This window comes from Rhinolophus sinicus, linkage group LG06 (genome assembly GCF_036562045.2).
Source record: "Rhinolophus sinicus isolate RSC01 linkage group LG06, ASM3656204v1, whole genome shotgun sequence".
Lineage (NCBI taxonomy): Eukaryota > Metazoa > Chordata > Mammalia > Chiroptera > Rhinolophidae > Rhinolophus > Rhinolophus sinicus.
In genome coordinates, this window is record NC_133756.1 from 103,900,364 (window position 1) to 103,913,389 (window position 13,026).

Genomic DNA, 13,026 nt, shown 5'->3' on the forward strand with positions numbered 1-13,026 from the left:
TGGCCTCCAGCAGTCAGGCTGTGCCCCACCCCATTACCCTCTACATTACTGCGTCAGTCTTCCTTCAACTCAGATTTAATCACAACACTTCCCAGAAAGGAAGGATTTCTAGGCGTCTTACCTGGAATGTTCACCCAAATCTCTCAACAGTGCTGAGCAAGTGCAGATTGCTGGACTGCAAACCAGACTTACTCATTTGGTTTCTGGGAGTGGGGAATGGGCATGCGTGTTTTAAGAAAGCTCAAGCGATTCTGATGTCGACCGTAGTTAAAGAGTCACTGCTGTAATGTGCCAAGTCGGTAAGTCTCATCGTGATATTTAAGGCACCAACTTTTGACTTGTGCCTTATCGCCTTTAATTCTTTACATATCCCAAAGTCTGGTCGAAAGAGATTACAATAGTTACTATTTCCTGAATGCCTCCTGACATCACACCTTTCATTCGTCTGTTCCTGCTGTTAGGTAGGTACAACAGTAACTGCGGTTTTTGCATTGTTGAAATTTGCCGTTTGATATTGGAATACATTCTTAAATAAATGTGGTTATGTTATACATCATTTGAATGCACACTTCTTGCTTTATGTTATTTTGCTAATGACTTATTACTTGCTGTTTATTTTATATTTATTTTAGACTACGGAAATGATATTAGACAAAAAGCAAATTCAAGCAATTTTCTTATTCAAGTTCAAAATGGGTCGTAAAGGCAGTGGAGACAACTCGCAACATCAACAACACGTTTGGCCCAGGAACTGCTAACGAACATACAGAGCAGTGGTGGTTCAAGAAGTTTTGCAAAGGAGACAAGAGCCTTGAAGACAAGGAGCATGGTGGCCAGCCATCAGAAGTTGACAACGACCAACTGAGAGCAATTATTGAAGCTGATCCTCTTATAATTACACGAGAAGTTGCCAAAGAACTCAACATCGAACATTCTATAGTCATTTGGCATTTGAAGCAAATTGGAAAGGTGAAAAAGCTCAATAAGTGGGTGCCTCCTGAGCTGACTGCAAATAAAAAAAACTGTTTGGAAGTGTCGTCTTCTCTTACTCTACGCAACAACGAGCCATTTCTTGATTGGATTGTGGCGTGTGACGGAAAGTGAATTTTACAGGACAACCAGCGACAACCAGCTAAGTGGTTGGACCGAGAAGAAGCTCCAAAGCACTTCCCAAAGCCAAACTTGCTCCTAAAAAAGGTCACAGTCACTGTTTGTGGTCTGCTGCTGGTGTGATCCACTACAGCTTTCTGAATCCCAGCGAAACCATTACATCTGAGAAGTACGCTCAGCAAATCGATGAGATGCACCGAAAACTGCAATGCCTGCAGCCGGCATTGGTCAACAGAAAGGGTCCAATTCTTCTCCATGACAACGCCCGACCACAGGTCGCACAACCAATGCTTCAAAAGTTGAACGAATTGGGCCACGAAGTTTTGCCTCATCTGCCATATTCATCTGACCGCTCACCAACCGACTACCACTTCTTCAAGCATCTGGACAACTTCTCGCAGGAAAAACGCTTTCACAACCAACAGGATGCAGAAAATGCTTTCCAAGAGTTCGTGGAATCCCGAAGCACGGATTTTTATGCTACAGGAATGAACAAACTTATTTCTCATTAGCAAAATGTGTTGATTGCAATGGTTCCTATTTTGATGAATAAAGGTGTGTTTGAGCCCAGTTATAAGTATTTAAAATTCATGGTCCAAAACCGCTATTACTTTTGCACCACCCTAATCGATATTCGGGGGCATTTCCAGCCTTCTTTCCCAGCATGTTTTGTCTCAGAGCTGAGCAGCAGAGAAGCCTGCCTCAGAGCCTTTCCAATTAAAAGTGCATTTATGTGGCAAGAGAATCTCCAATTAGAGCTGGAGGAAAAAGACATTAATGTTTGCTGAGTACATACTGTCTGCCAGGACACTCTGTCCGTTTGCCTGTGGAACATCTGAGTAGCATGGGGCTGCTTCTGGCCTATCCTGTGCTCTTCCCTCCCATTGTTTGCTTAATGTAACATTTATGTCTGATATTTGCTTAGCACACCTCTGCAGCTGTTTCTGAGCATTATACAGAGGAGATAGTTCACTGGATGGCAACACCATGCACTCACATTTTCCTCTGAGCATTCAGGACCAGAGCTGTTAGCAGTTCTCTTTGAAAAACTATAGTGTCCTGTTAAAAGTGAAAAGATCTGGATAATTTGCCCATTATTATTAGCCAGGTGGATGTTTAAATGATTCTAGAAGAAGGATGTGTTTCAAAGACCAGCATCCTTACCCGACTCCACACTGAGGACACTGGCTCATGGCATCACATCCCAGTGAACAGTCCTAGAAACGCAGACCCGCTTTTCTGGGGTAAGGGGAAAACGTGACTCTCTGGACACATGCTCCATGTTAGAAGATGACGAATACTATGTGTAGGGTGGCCACATAATTTACTATTTAGAAGGAGACATTGGCAGCAACAGAATAAATTGGAACTTTCCAAGGCAAGCTGGGACCTTAGCTGTCAGAGAATAGATCATCCCATTGGAAGTGGACCCAGTGACAGCCACTTTTTCAATAACACATAAAGGCCAAAAGAGAACGGGAAACTCCTGAGAGCAAGTACAAAGATACTCTGGATGTGCCAGATTCATCTTGAAGTGACTGAACAAAGCTAGGGGTTTGATTCAGTAAATCTCTGCACCGTGACCCTAATGTAGGAGCAGGCTTCCCAGTTAAAGAGCAGTCATGCATTAAGTCAGCTGAGGAAAGTCGGGCCTCTCCTGTAAACACCGCAAAGACCCTGCCTGAACACTGAGGCTGATCCCTGCACTTGCGTGTCACACTGGTGGCATCCAACGTCTTCTGGACTCTCCAGCCCAGTGCACAGCCCAGGGCTTCTCCAAGTCCTGACTTTCTCTTCAAGGCTGACTAAGAGGTGAATTCCTCTGTGAAGTATTCTCACTGTCCTCTAAATCCCATTGCTTTTTCCTTCCTCAGAACTGCTATAGTCTCTTCTACTATATATTTTGAGATTTAAGGGGAAATTCATCACCGGCCCAATTAGATGGTATCTCTACTTGTTTTTAACCCCTGTAGCTTTGAGAAGTTGTTCAGTCCATTTGGCCACTGGTGTATATAGCTGCATGTTTGCAATCATTCTTTTATGTGGAGCATTTTGTCTTCCCAAATTTGTTGGGAATAGGAACCATATATTATTGTCCCTTCTCCATCCACATGATTCAATTATCAATGAATACTTATTGATTTTGAAAAACGCATGGTGAATGTAGAACGATCCTAGTATTGTTCTGAATAGCAGAACTATTTACTTTAGCAAAACTTACCTGGGCTTTCCCCTCATTTCTGAATATATTACAAAAAGAAAAAAGAAAAAGAAAAAGAAATCGGTCCTAATCTGGAAATCACGTCAGACTTCTTAGAGGCATAGGGGCATGGGGTCAATATTTTAGCCCACAGGATGATGCTGGAAGCCTAAAGTATGCAATGGAAAGGATAGCATGAGTAGAAACTTTGAAATCTATCAGATTAGAGTTGGGGTCCTTGGTCTGGTTCTTATTGACTATAGGACTTTGTGATTTACTTCCTCTCTGAGCATCAGGTTTTTTTGTTTCTAAAATGTTGATAACAACGTCTATTTTGCAGGACTGGTATGAGGATGAAATGAGATAACATATAAGAAAGCACTGAGCATGATGCTTAGAACAGAGTAACTACTCAGTAAAATGTAGATAATTCTCATGCTGAATGGGCCACTGATGTTGCTTTTGGGGATGCCAAACCCTGTAATTCTAGGGCAAAAGCATGGGGGTGGTTGTGAGAAAAAGAGGAATAATGACTCCTATTGATTGTACCTGATGCCAGGTACCGGGAAAGAAGTGTGGTTAAGAAATAATAATCCTGAAGTTTGAATTGACTTCTCTGGATCCTTTCATGTTAAATGCAGCCAATTGTAAACCGTATGCTCTGCCTAAAAATAGTTCAGTGAATTTGGGGAACTACAGAAGAGCATTTCCCAAAATTTGGTCCATGGACCACCACTCCTAAGAATTAATTCATGAAAAATCGTTCTGCTGTCACGTGAGCTAGTTAACTACTGCATTCTGTATCACCCTCTTGGAGATAGCCATGTACATTTATATTTTAAAGACTATGAAAAACTCTGCGTTAAATAAAGCTTTAGTTTTGTTTAACCCAGTGTTTCTCAAACTTATTTGACCACGGAGCCGCTTTCATAGAACATGTTTACAGAGACTTTACTATTTTAAAAAATAAATTTCAGGAACTATTGCTTTAAAACAGTGGCTCTCAAACTTTAGCATGGGTGGGAATCACCCAGGAGGGCTTGTGAAAATACAAACTGTTGGCTACACCCTCAGAGTTTCTGAGTCAGTAGGTCTGGAGGGGGGCCCAGTAATTTGTATTTCTGACAAGTTTCCAGATGATGACATGCTGCCGTTCTGGGGACCACGTATTGAGAACTACTGTTACAGAATATAGAAATTCCATCATGATGTCTCCTGGAACGATGCTTCTCAAACTTGAATGTGCACACCAATCACTCGGTGTTCTTTTAAAAACAGAGATTCTTACTCAGCATATCTGGGACGCGTCCTGAGATTCTGCACGTTAGAAATAGATGCTGTAGGTCCATGGGCCCAACTATGAGAAGTAAGTCAAGAGAACACGGTACTGTCTAAGCGCTTTTGCTCCCCGAGTAATGAGGCCTCCTTCTAGAAAAACTTCTGGTAAGTGTATCTGTAAATTCTGAGTGACTAGAAAAGTCAACTGATTGTATCTCTGGATAAGCACATACAAAATTTCACACAGGATTTGTGTGGAGGAAGTTTTCTGCTGACATTATCTATTAGGCTGACATAGACTGGAGTAAGTGTCTGTAATCTTTTTTTCATAGGATTTACCTTAAACCTTATAGTCATCTGAATGAAAGCTTGTATACGTTAGCTGTGTGTGACAGAGACCCAACACAGCAATGACTTAAATAAGATTTCTCTCTCACATAAAAGTCCAAGATGATATGAACCACGCTACTCTAGGAAATCATCAAGATCCCAGGCTCCTTCTCTTTTGTTGACTTACCTTCCCTGGAGTGTAGCCCTTAATTGCATAGTACAAGGGCAAGACTCAGATGTTGCCATATTCTTTCTGCTCATATCTCATTGGCCAGAGTCTAGTCATACAATAGAGTGGCTAGGCTGCCCCATGAACAAAGTTGTATTTCAATAAAAGAAGGGAAGAGAAAATGAACAGTTTCTGTTAAAGCAACGATGCTAATAACATAAATTGCTGAATGAAAGGGAAATTAGGGATAGGGGGATAGCAATTCACTTGAGGACCAATCACTTAGGACATGAACATATGCTTGTATGTTACTGGATTTGGTGGAAAGTTCTGTTATAAAGCAGCCCATTTAAATATGTCCTGGTTTATATAGGGTTGTCAAGAGTAAAAGAAAATAGCTACAAAGACAGTAGATGTTTCAGCAGTAAATCTTTACAATCACAGTTAAATGTGTTTCAATAGAGTCCTGCAAGGAACCAATCCCTGTGAATAGCAACAGTTAACAATACAGTCATCCTTTCTTAGCTGTGGTTTTACTCTCTGTGGTTTCAGTTACTCATGGTCTAAAAATATTAAATGAAAAATTCCAGAAATAAATAATTCATAAGTTTTCAATTTAGTGCCGTTCTGAGTAGTGTGGTGAAATCTCCAGCCATCCTTCTCCATCCTGCTCTGGACATGAATCACCCTTTTGTCCAGCATATTTATGCTGTATACGCTCCCCACAAATTAGTCTCTTAGCCCTCTCAGTTATCACAACAACGGTCACAGTGCCTGTGTTCCCATCACCCTTGTTTTGCTTAATAACGGCCCCAAAGCCATTCACATATTATAATTGGCCTATTTTATTATTAGCTAGTGTTGTCAATCTCTTACTATGCCTAATTTATAAATCAGACTTTATCATAGGTATGTATGTGTAGGAAGAAACCATGGTCTATACAGGGTTTGGTACTATCTATGGTTTCAGGCATCCACTGGACGTCTTGGAATGTACCCCCCCCCCCCCCCCCCAGATAAGGGAGGACTGCTGTATGCTCTTCTGTTGTTTTGGAATATTGTATATAGGAAAGCAGACCTGTTTTTTTTTAAAAAAGAAATTCTTTGACCATTCAGTTGTTACAACCTGGAATTCAGCCAAGTCTGCACTAGGGGATTCATTTATTCCAGGGCCCAGCTAAAGAAATCAAGCTGTGAAACAAGCACAGCAATTGAGAGGCACCATTTAGTATCGCATGAGGCCGTAATTTATAGTCAACAGCGGAAGCACCCTCTTCCGTGTGGAAAAAAACCTCTCCTCCCATGAATGGAACATTACTCTGTCCTCTTCCCTGTGGTACTTGTCCAAGTCCAGAAGGTATGAGGCCAAGCACACCTTTACCTATGCAGCTCTATACTTCAGTCAGGTTTGGGTAATTGACATGAAAATAAAGATATAAGTAAGAGCTCTCTTTAAAGAAACCTAAATGTTCTGATATAAATAACATTTTTGATTTTCTTAAAGAACCACATTTGAATGATCACCCATGAAGATAAGGCCACACTTGTTAGACAGTAAAGACTCTTTTGATAAAAACTAATGGAGGTCCAAAGACATGACTAGTAGATGAATTAGGAAACATTTATATTATGTAAAATGAACTGTTCCTTGGTCGATTTCTCACTTCTCTGACGAAATACAATGGCTCATCTTTATGAAATCAATCACTGATCTAATTTATTATAAAATGGATGCCATCTATTGAGAAAATTAGGTCAAAGTGCTTAGCTGTTTTCATTAGGGAAAAATCAAACAGTGAACAATCATATGTTATTATGACTGAAAAACAAAATTGACAGGAATGGTACAAATGGAGCTTAATGTGATTGGCAACCAGCCTGGCCTTAAAGGAAACAGGTTGATGATATTTTCTTTTTTAAATGGCATTTTTTTTCTAAGGATGTCTTGTCTCAGAAACTTCTGAGGACATGAGCTAGAATGCAATCCTCTAACTGGAATGTCTCTTTCCTTCTGAGTGGAAGATTTCTAATTTCCATGCCACTTCTTTTTATTACCAAAAAGCAGGTTATATGTTTGTGTTTATTTTCTCTAATGAGGTCCAGTGGGGATTAGCATCTCCTAGGCAGATTTCCCTAGTGAGGGCTGGTTCTGTTTCTTCCCAATGTGGCTGGTATCACTTAACAATATTATTAAGTTGTGAGGAGGCTTCTCGAATCACCGTGGTGTTCCAAGTAGCAGGAATTGTAAGATTCCTCACGACGACATATGTCTCAGGTGACCCACTTACCATAAGTAAGTCTTTCACATACTTCCTTTGAACTGTGATGAAAAGTAGGGCTGCAGGAAAGCTGACAGGCACAGCCTGTCAAATCAAATCCCAAACCAGACCTTGAGGTTAAAATCCTGAAACACAGAGGAGTTATTAATTTACATCTGAGGATCACGAATTCTTAGTGTCCACAGAAAACCCGAACTTTTATACTCTGCATGACAATAATTTCATTAGAAGACAACACAAGTTAAATAATTTCCTTGTAGGTTAATGTTTAACTAATACATAATGCTTAAAATGGAAAGAAGCACATTTTTGAAAGCACTTCTCTTTTGAGCCTTTGGAAGGGCACTTGGGATTTAGTTAAGAACAAGCTTTAAAGCCTTTTTACCATTTATGTTAAATACCAAGAAGAATAAATAACATGTGGGAAAATAAGTGTACGCTTGCTAGCACTTGCCATGAGTTGTTTTTTTCTATTGCCCTTCAAAGAGTAATATTTTCAGAAAACAATTTGAGTACGTTAGTAGGGCCAAATATGTCAGTATTAAGTCCCAACAGTGAAGCTCAATTACCTGATTTCATGATGATTTTCCTAATCTTTCATTGGCTACGTGGGAATGGATAGACAGACCTGTATAATGCTCTGATGACTAAATCACAGCATCCACCTGTAATCAGCAGTGTGGAACGGCACCCACAACCCGCCAGCTCAGGAACTCGGGTCCTCGTGAGGCTGTGAGACACAGTGGTGTACCACACATGTCCTAGAATTGCAATTGAACTTAGTTTCTACTTGTGGAACTTTCGGACAAATGGCTTAGGTTGTCTAAGCCTCAGTTTTTTTCAACTAAAAAACGGGTTAGTATAATACCTACTTCATAGGGTTATTGTGCAGGATAAATGAGGTAGGTAATGCTGAAACACAGCGTGGGGCCTGGCTCAAGGACAGTTATTATTCCTTGTTATTATACTTATTACTATACTGCTTTAAACAAAATTAACGAGCCCACTGTGATGTGAGAACTCTTATTTCCTTACCTCTTCGATGTGAGTATGAAAGAAAAGACGAAGAGCAAGAGTCTAGGGAACCAAACTGAGCTAACCTTGCTCTTACTATTTGACCCCCTGTTTTTCACCCATGTCCTGCCCCACTGCCAAATGACAGAAAAACGGAGCCTCTGTGCACAGTTTTTCCAGGATGATTTTCAGCCCGATGACCCAGTTCGAGGATGGTATGTCCTCAGGAGGGCCCTTCTGGGAGTGGAGAAGGGGAAGGGGAAATGAGAGGAGGAGTTTGCAGAAAATTCTGTTTCCAATTTAACAGCTCTGAAGAAAGGGGAAGAGGCTGGAGACGACAGACAGGGGCTCCTCGAATCACAGAGTGAGTGACATATGACAGGCCACCCTTGCTTAGTACCCATGTACCATTCTATCCAGCATGCTTTTTTATTTATTTATCTATCTATCTATCTATCTATCTATTTATTTATTTATTTACCTATTTATTTATTTGGTAAGTCGCCTGGGTGTCTGGCCAAAATCAAGGTAACAGCTGCTTCAGTAACTGTTGACCTCCAACCTGACAATTATTGGCCTGTGTCAATAACCACCCCCGACAAAATTATCGAGGTGGTAATGAAAGCCCATAGGATTCCAAATTTTAAGAACTTTCTGGGATAGGGATGTCATTTCCCATTGCCTGAATAAATGTTTCTGGAGATGGTGTGGTTGAATCTTTGTGTATGTGTGGGTGGGGGGGTGGTGTGAATTTTGACCCTACTATTGGATTTTGAGCAAATTGCTTAACTTCTCTTCATCCCAGGTTCTTCATTTGTAGAATGGAGACAATGTTCGAGGCATTTTTAGAGAAATAAATGAGAATCTGTATGTTCATTTATAGGGGTCTCACTAGGAAACAGATGGCATACACGCTCATACAGAGTTCTAATTGAGGGGAGCTGGGGAGGGGAACTATTCACAATGATATGGGCAGGTTTCTAGGAAAATCAGTGGGGGAATGATGTCGTCCTCCATGCAGGCAATGGGGAGGAAGAACATCCCTACCTCTAGGCCTGGACAGGCCATGGGAAGGCGTGTTTACAACCCTGGAGAGGGCTGCCTGACAGAAGCTGTGCTTTTCCTTAAGGGATGCAGCCAACCTGTGATGACTCAGTAAGAGGGGTGCCAGAGGAATGGATTCCTGACCCATTTCACCTCTGGGCAGGATCTCTTTCCACTACTTCCAACTATCAAGCCTAATGGGCAGCCGAGGCTCAAGGAAGCCCATTGAAGCACTCTGCACAGGATAGCTCCCCGGGGTCCAGGACAAGATGGAAAGGAGGGAAAGCAGATCGGGAAGGCAAAGCTGAAGAACACGATCAGGTACGTAGTGTTTTTCCTGGCACATACGTAATACAGTTGACCCTCGAACAACATGGGTCTGAACTATTTCACAGATCACTTATTCGCAGATCTTTTCAATAAATACATTGGGTAATGTTTTGGAGGTTTGTGAAAACTTGCAGATGAACTGCGTAGCCTAGAAGTATCAAAAACATTAAGAAAAAGTTAGGTCTGTCATGAATGCACAAAATATATGTAGATACGAGTCTATTTTATAATTTGTTACCATACAATATACATACATCTATTACACAAAGTTAAAATTTATCAAAACTTATGGACACAACCGCAGACCACACATGGCGCCATCTGCAGTCCAGAGAAATGTAAACAAACCTACAGAGGCAATATTAATTCATAATTGCATAAAATTAACGGTAGCGTATATCGTCCTACTGTAATAATTTCATAGCCTCCTCCCGTTACTCTTGTGGTGGCTCAAGTGTTGCGAGTATCTGATTAAAATGCCATGCAATGCTAATCATTTCCATGTGAGCAGTTTGTCTCTTCAGTAAATTGCATATCTCAGTAAAAAGATATCTCTTGTGTTTCTTGTATAGTTTTCATTGTTCTTCATAGTGCAATGCCACAAACCTGGAATAACATCATGGGACACATACTAAGTGCCACTAGTGATGTTGGAAGTCTTCCCAAGAAGCAGAAGAAAATCATGACATTATAAGAAAAAGTTGAATTGTTTGATATGTAACATAGATTGAAGTCTGCGGTTGCCTGCCACTTCAAGATAAATGAATCCAGCGTTAAGGACCATTATAAAAAGAGAAAAGGAAATTTATGAAGCCATCACTGCAGCTGCACCTTGCACTTTTTGCAAAATATCTTTTTATGCTGTACTGAAAATGCAGTTTTTATGTGGGTACAGGATTGCTATAAGGAAGACATACCTATAAACTCAAATATGATTCAAGAAAAAGCGAAGTCATTATATGACATCTTAAAGTAAAAGGAAGGTGAAGAAGCTAAAGCTGGAGAACTTAATGCCAGCAAAGTAGGTCTGATAATTTTAGAAAGGGGTTTGGCTTTAAAAACGTCAAGATAATAAGAGAAGCAGCTTCTACCGACTAAGAGCAACAGATGAGTTTTCACAGGCCATTAACAAAATCATTGAGGAGAAAGGATATCTGCCTAAACAGGTTTTTAATGCAGACAAAAATGTCCTATTCTGGGGGGGGGGGGGGGGGGGAATGCCACAAAGGGCATTTATTAGTAAGGAAGAGAAGTGAGCACCAGAATTCAAGACAGAAAGGGAGAGGATAAGTCTACTATTTTGTGCAAATGCAGTGGGTTTATTACGAGCACTGCCCTTATCTGTAAAGCTGCTAATCCCTGAGCCTCGAAGGATAAACACCAGCTGCCAGTCTTGTTTCAAAAAGAAGGCCTAGACAACAAGAACCATTTTTTCTGGATTGTTTCTAGCAATGTTTTGTCCCTCAAGTCAGGAAGTACCTTCCCGGTAATGGACTGCCTTTAAAAATTCTTTTGATACTGCACAATGCTCCCAGCCACCCAGAATCCCATGAGTTCAACACCAAAGGCATCAACGTGATCTACTTGCCCACAAACACGTTCCTAATTCCACCTCTAGATCAGGGGACCATAAAGACCTTTAAGGCTCATTACACATGGTACTCTATGGAAAGGATTGTCAGTGCTATGAAAGAGAACCCCGATAGAGAGAACATAATGCAAGTCTGGAAGGATTACACCAACAAACATACCGTCGTTACAGAAAAAGCCGTGAAAGCCATCAAGCGGGAAACAGTAGATTCCTGCTTGAGAAAACTTTGTCCAGATGTTGTGCATGATTTCACAAGATTTACAACAGAGCCAACCAAGGAAATCACAGAAGAGATTATGGAAGTGAAAAAAAGGTCGGGGAGGAGCGAAGGGTTTCAAGACATAGATCTTGGAGAAATTCAGGAGCTAACAGACCCCATCAGGGGAATTAACATAAGATGACGTGTGTAGATGAGTGCTACTGAGCCAGTGCCAGAGGATGAGGAAGATGGAGAAGAAGCAATGCCGGTAAACAAATTAACATTAGACAATCTGGCAAAAGGGTTCCAATTAGTCAAGACTGTTTTTGACTTTTTTTATGACATGGACCCTTGTATGATATGGGCACTGACACTGTAGCAAGTGGTGAAAGAAGGATTAGGACTACATGGAAATATTTTTAAAGGAATGAAAAAGCAAAACATTGGATAGAAATGACGTCTTTCCAGTAAAGTCACACTGAGTGTGTGTGCATCCCCTTCTACTTCTGCCAGCTCGGCCAAGATGAGGAGACCAACCCCTTCTCTTCCTCTTCCTCAACCTACTCAATGTGAAGATGAGGATGAAGACCTCTATGATGATGCACTTTCATTCACGAAAAGGAAATCATCATGCTGTACAGTTAATAGACTCATCTGTTGTAATGTGTTGGTGTCCTTGAGCAAAAATCTAATAACTGAATAGAGAGAACTGTATGAGACATTTTGTGTCATCATCATCACATAAGTATTCATTGTGTGCAAGAATTGTATGGAAGTGCATAGCCTGGCCTCATCCAGGCATAAGGTGAGTGATATTTCATATAAAATTAATAATGTGTCCATTTTCTTACTGTTTTATAACTTTGTTTTCAAACAATTACATTACTGTACAGTATGCCTCTCTGTTTCTCTCTCAGTTGGAGAAACTATGTATCAGCCTATCATCACAGGTAAGTGTTGTTTTTTTTAAAAGTAACAATGTTTCCAATACTGTATTATGAATATGACTGCAATACTGTATGCCATAAAAATTTTATAATGATTTATTCATTAGTATATAGTCTAGGTTACTGTGAAGCAATTGTATTGATTATACTAGGCTACCAGCAAGCAATCATATTGCTGCTTCATTGTCAATGCATGAATTATTATACCTGCAAATAAATATGAATTTCTCTTTCATATTATTTTTTCAGGTTTGATGTCTAGTGTTAACAATATGTATAACATCCACAGTGTTTTATATAAAAATATTGAAGTAGGTATTGACAGATGATTCTTCTTGTAAACAGATGACATAAACTTAACAGTATCGATAAATACAGTATTTAATAAGTATTATAAACTTATTTTCTCTTCCTATGATTTTCTTAATAATATTTTCTTTTCCATAGCTTACTTTATTATAAAAATACAGTACATAATATACATACAACATATATGTTAACCAACTGTTTGTGTCATCAGTAAGGCTTCTGCTCA

At 40.1% G+C, this 13,026-nt stretch overlaps 1 pseudogene; it reads left to right on the forward strand.

Annotated features, from left to right (window-relative positions):
- Window positions 1-641: 641 nt before the first annotated feature.
- Window positions 642-1,663, forward strand: LOC109450314 (histone-lysine N-methyltransferase SETMAR; annotated as a pseudogene).
- The last annotated feature ends 11,363 nt before the right edge of the window (window positions 1,664-13,026 follow it).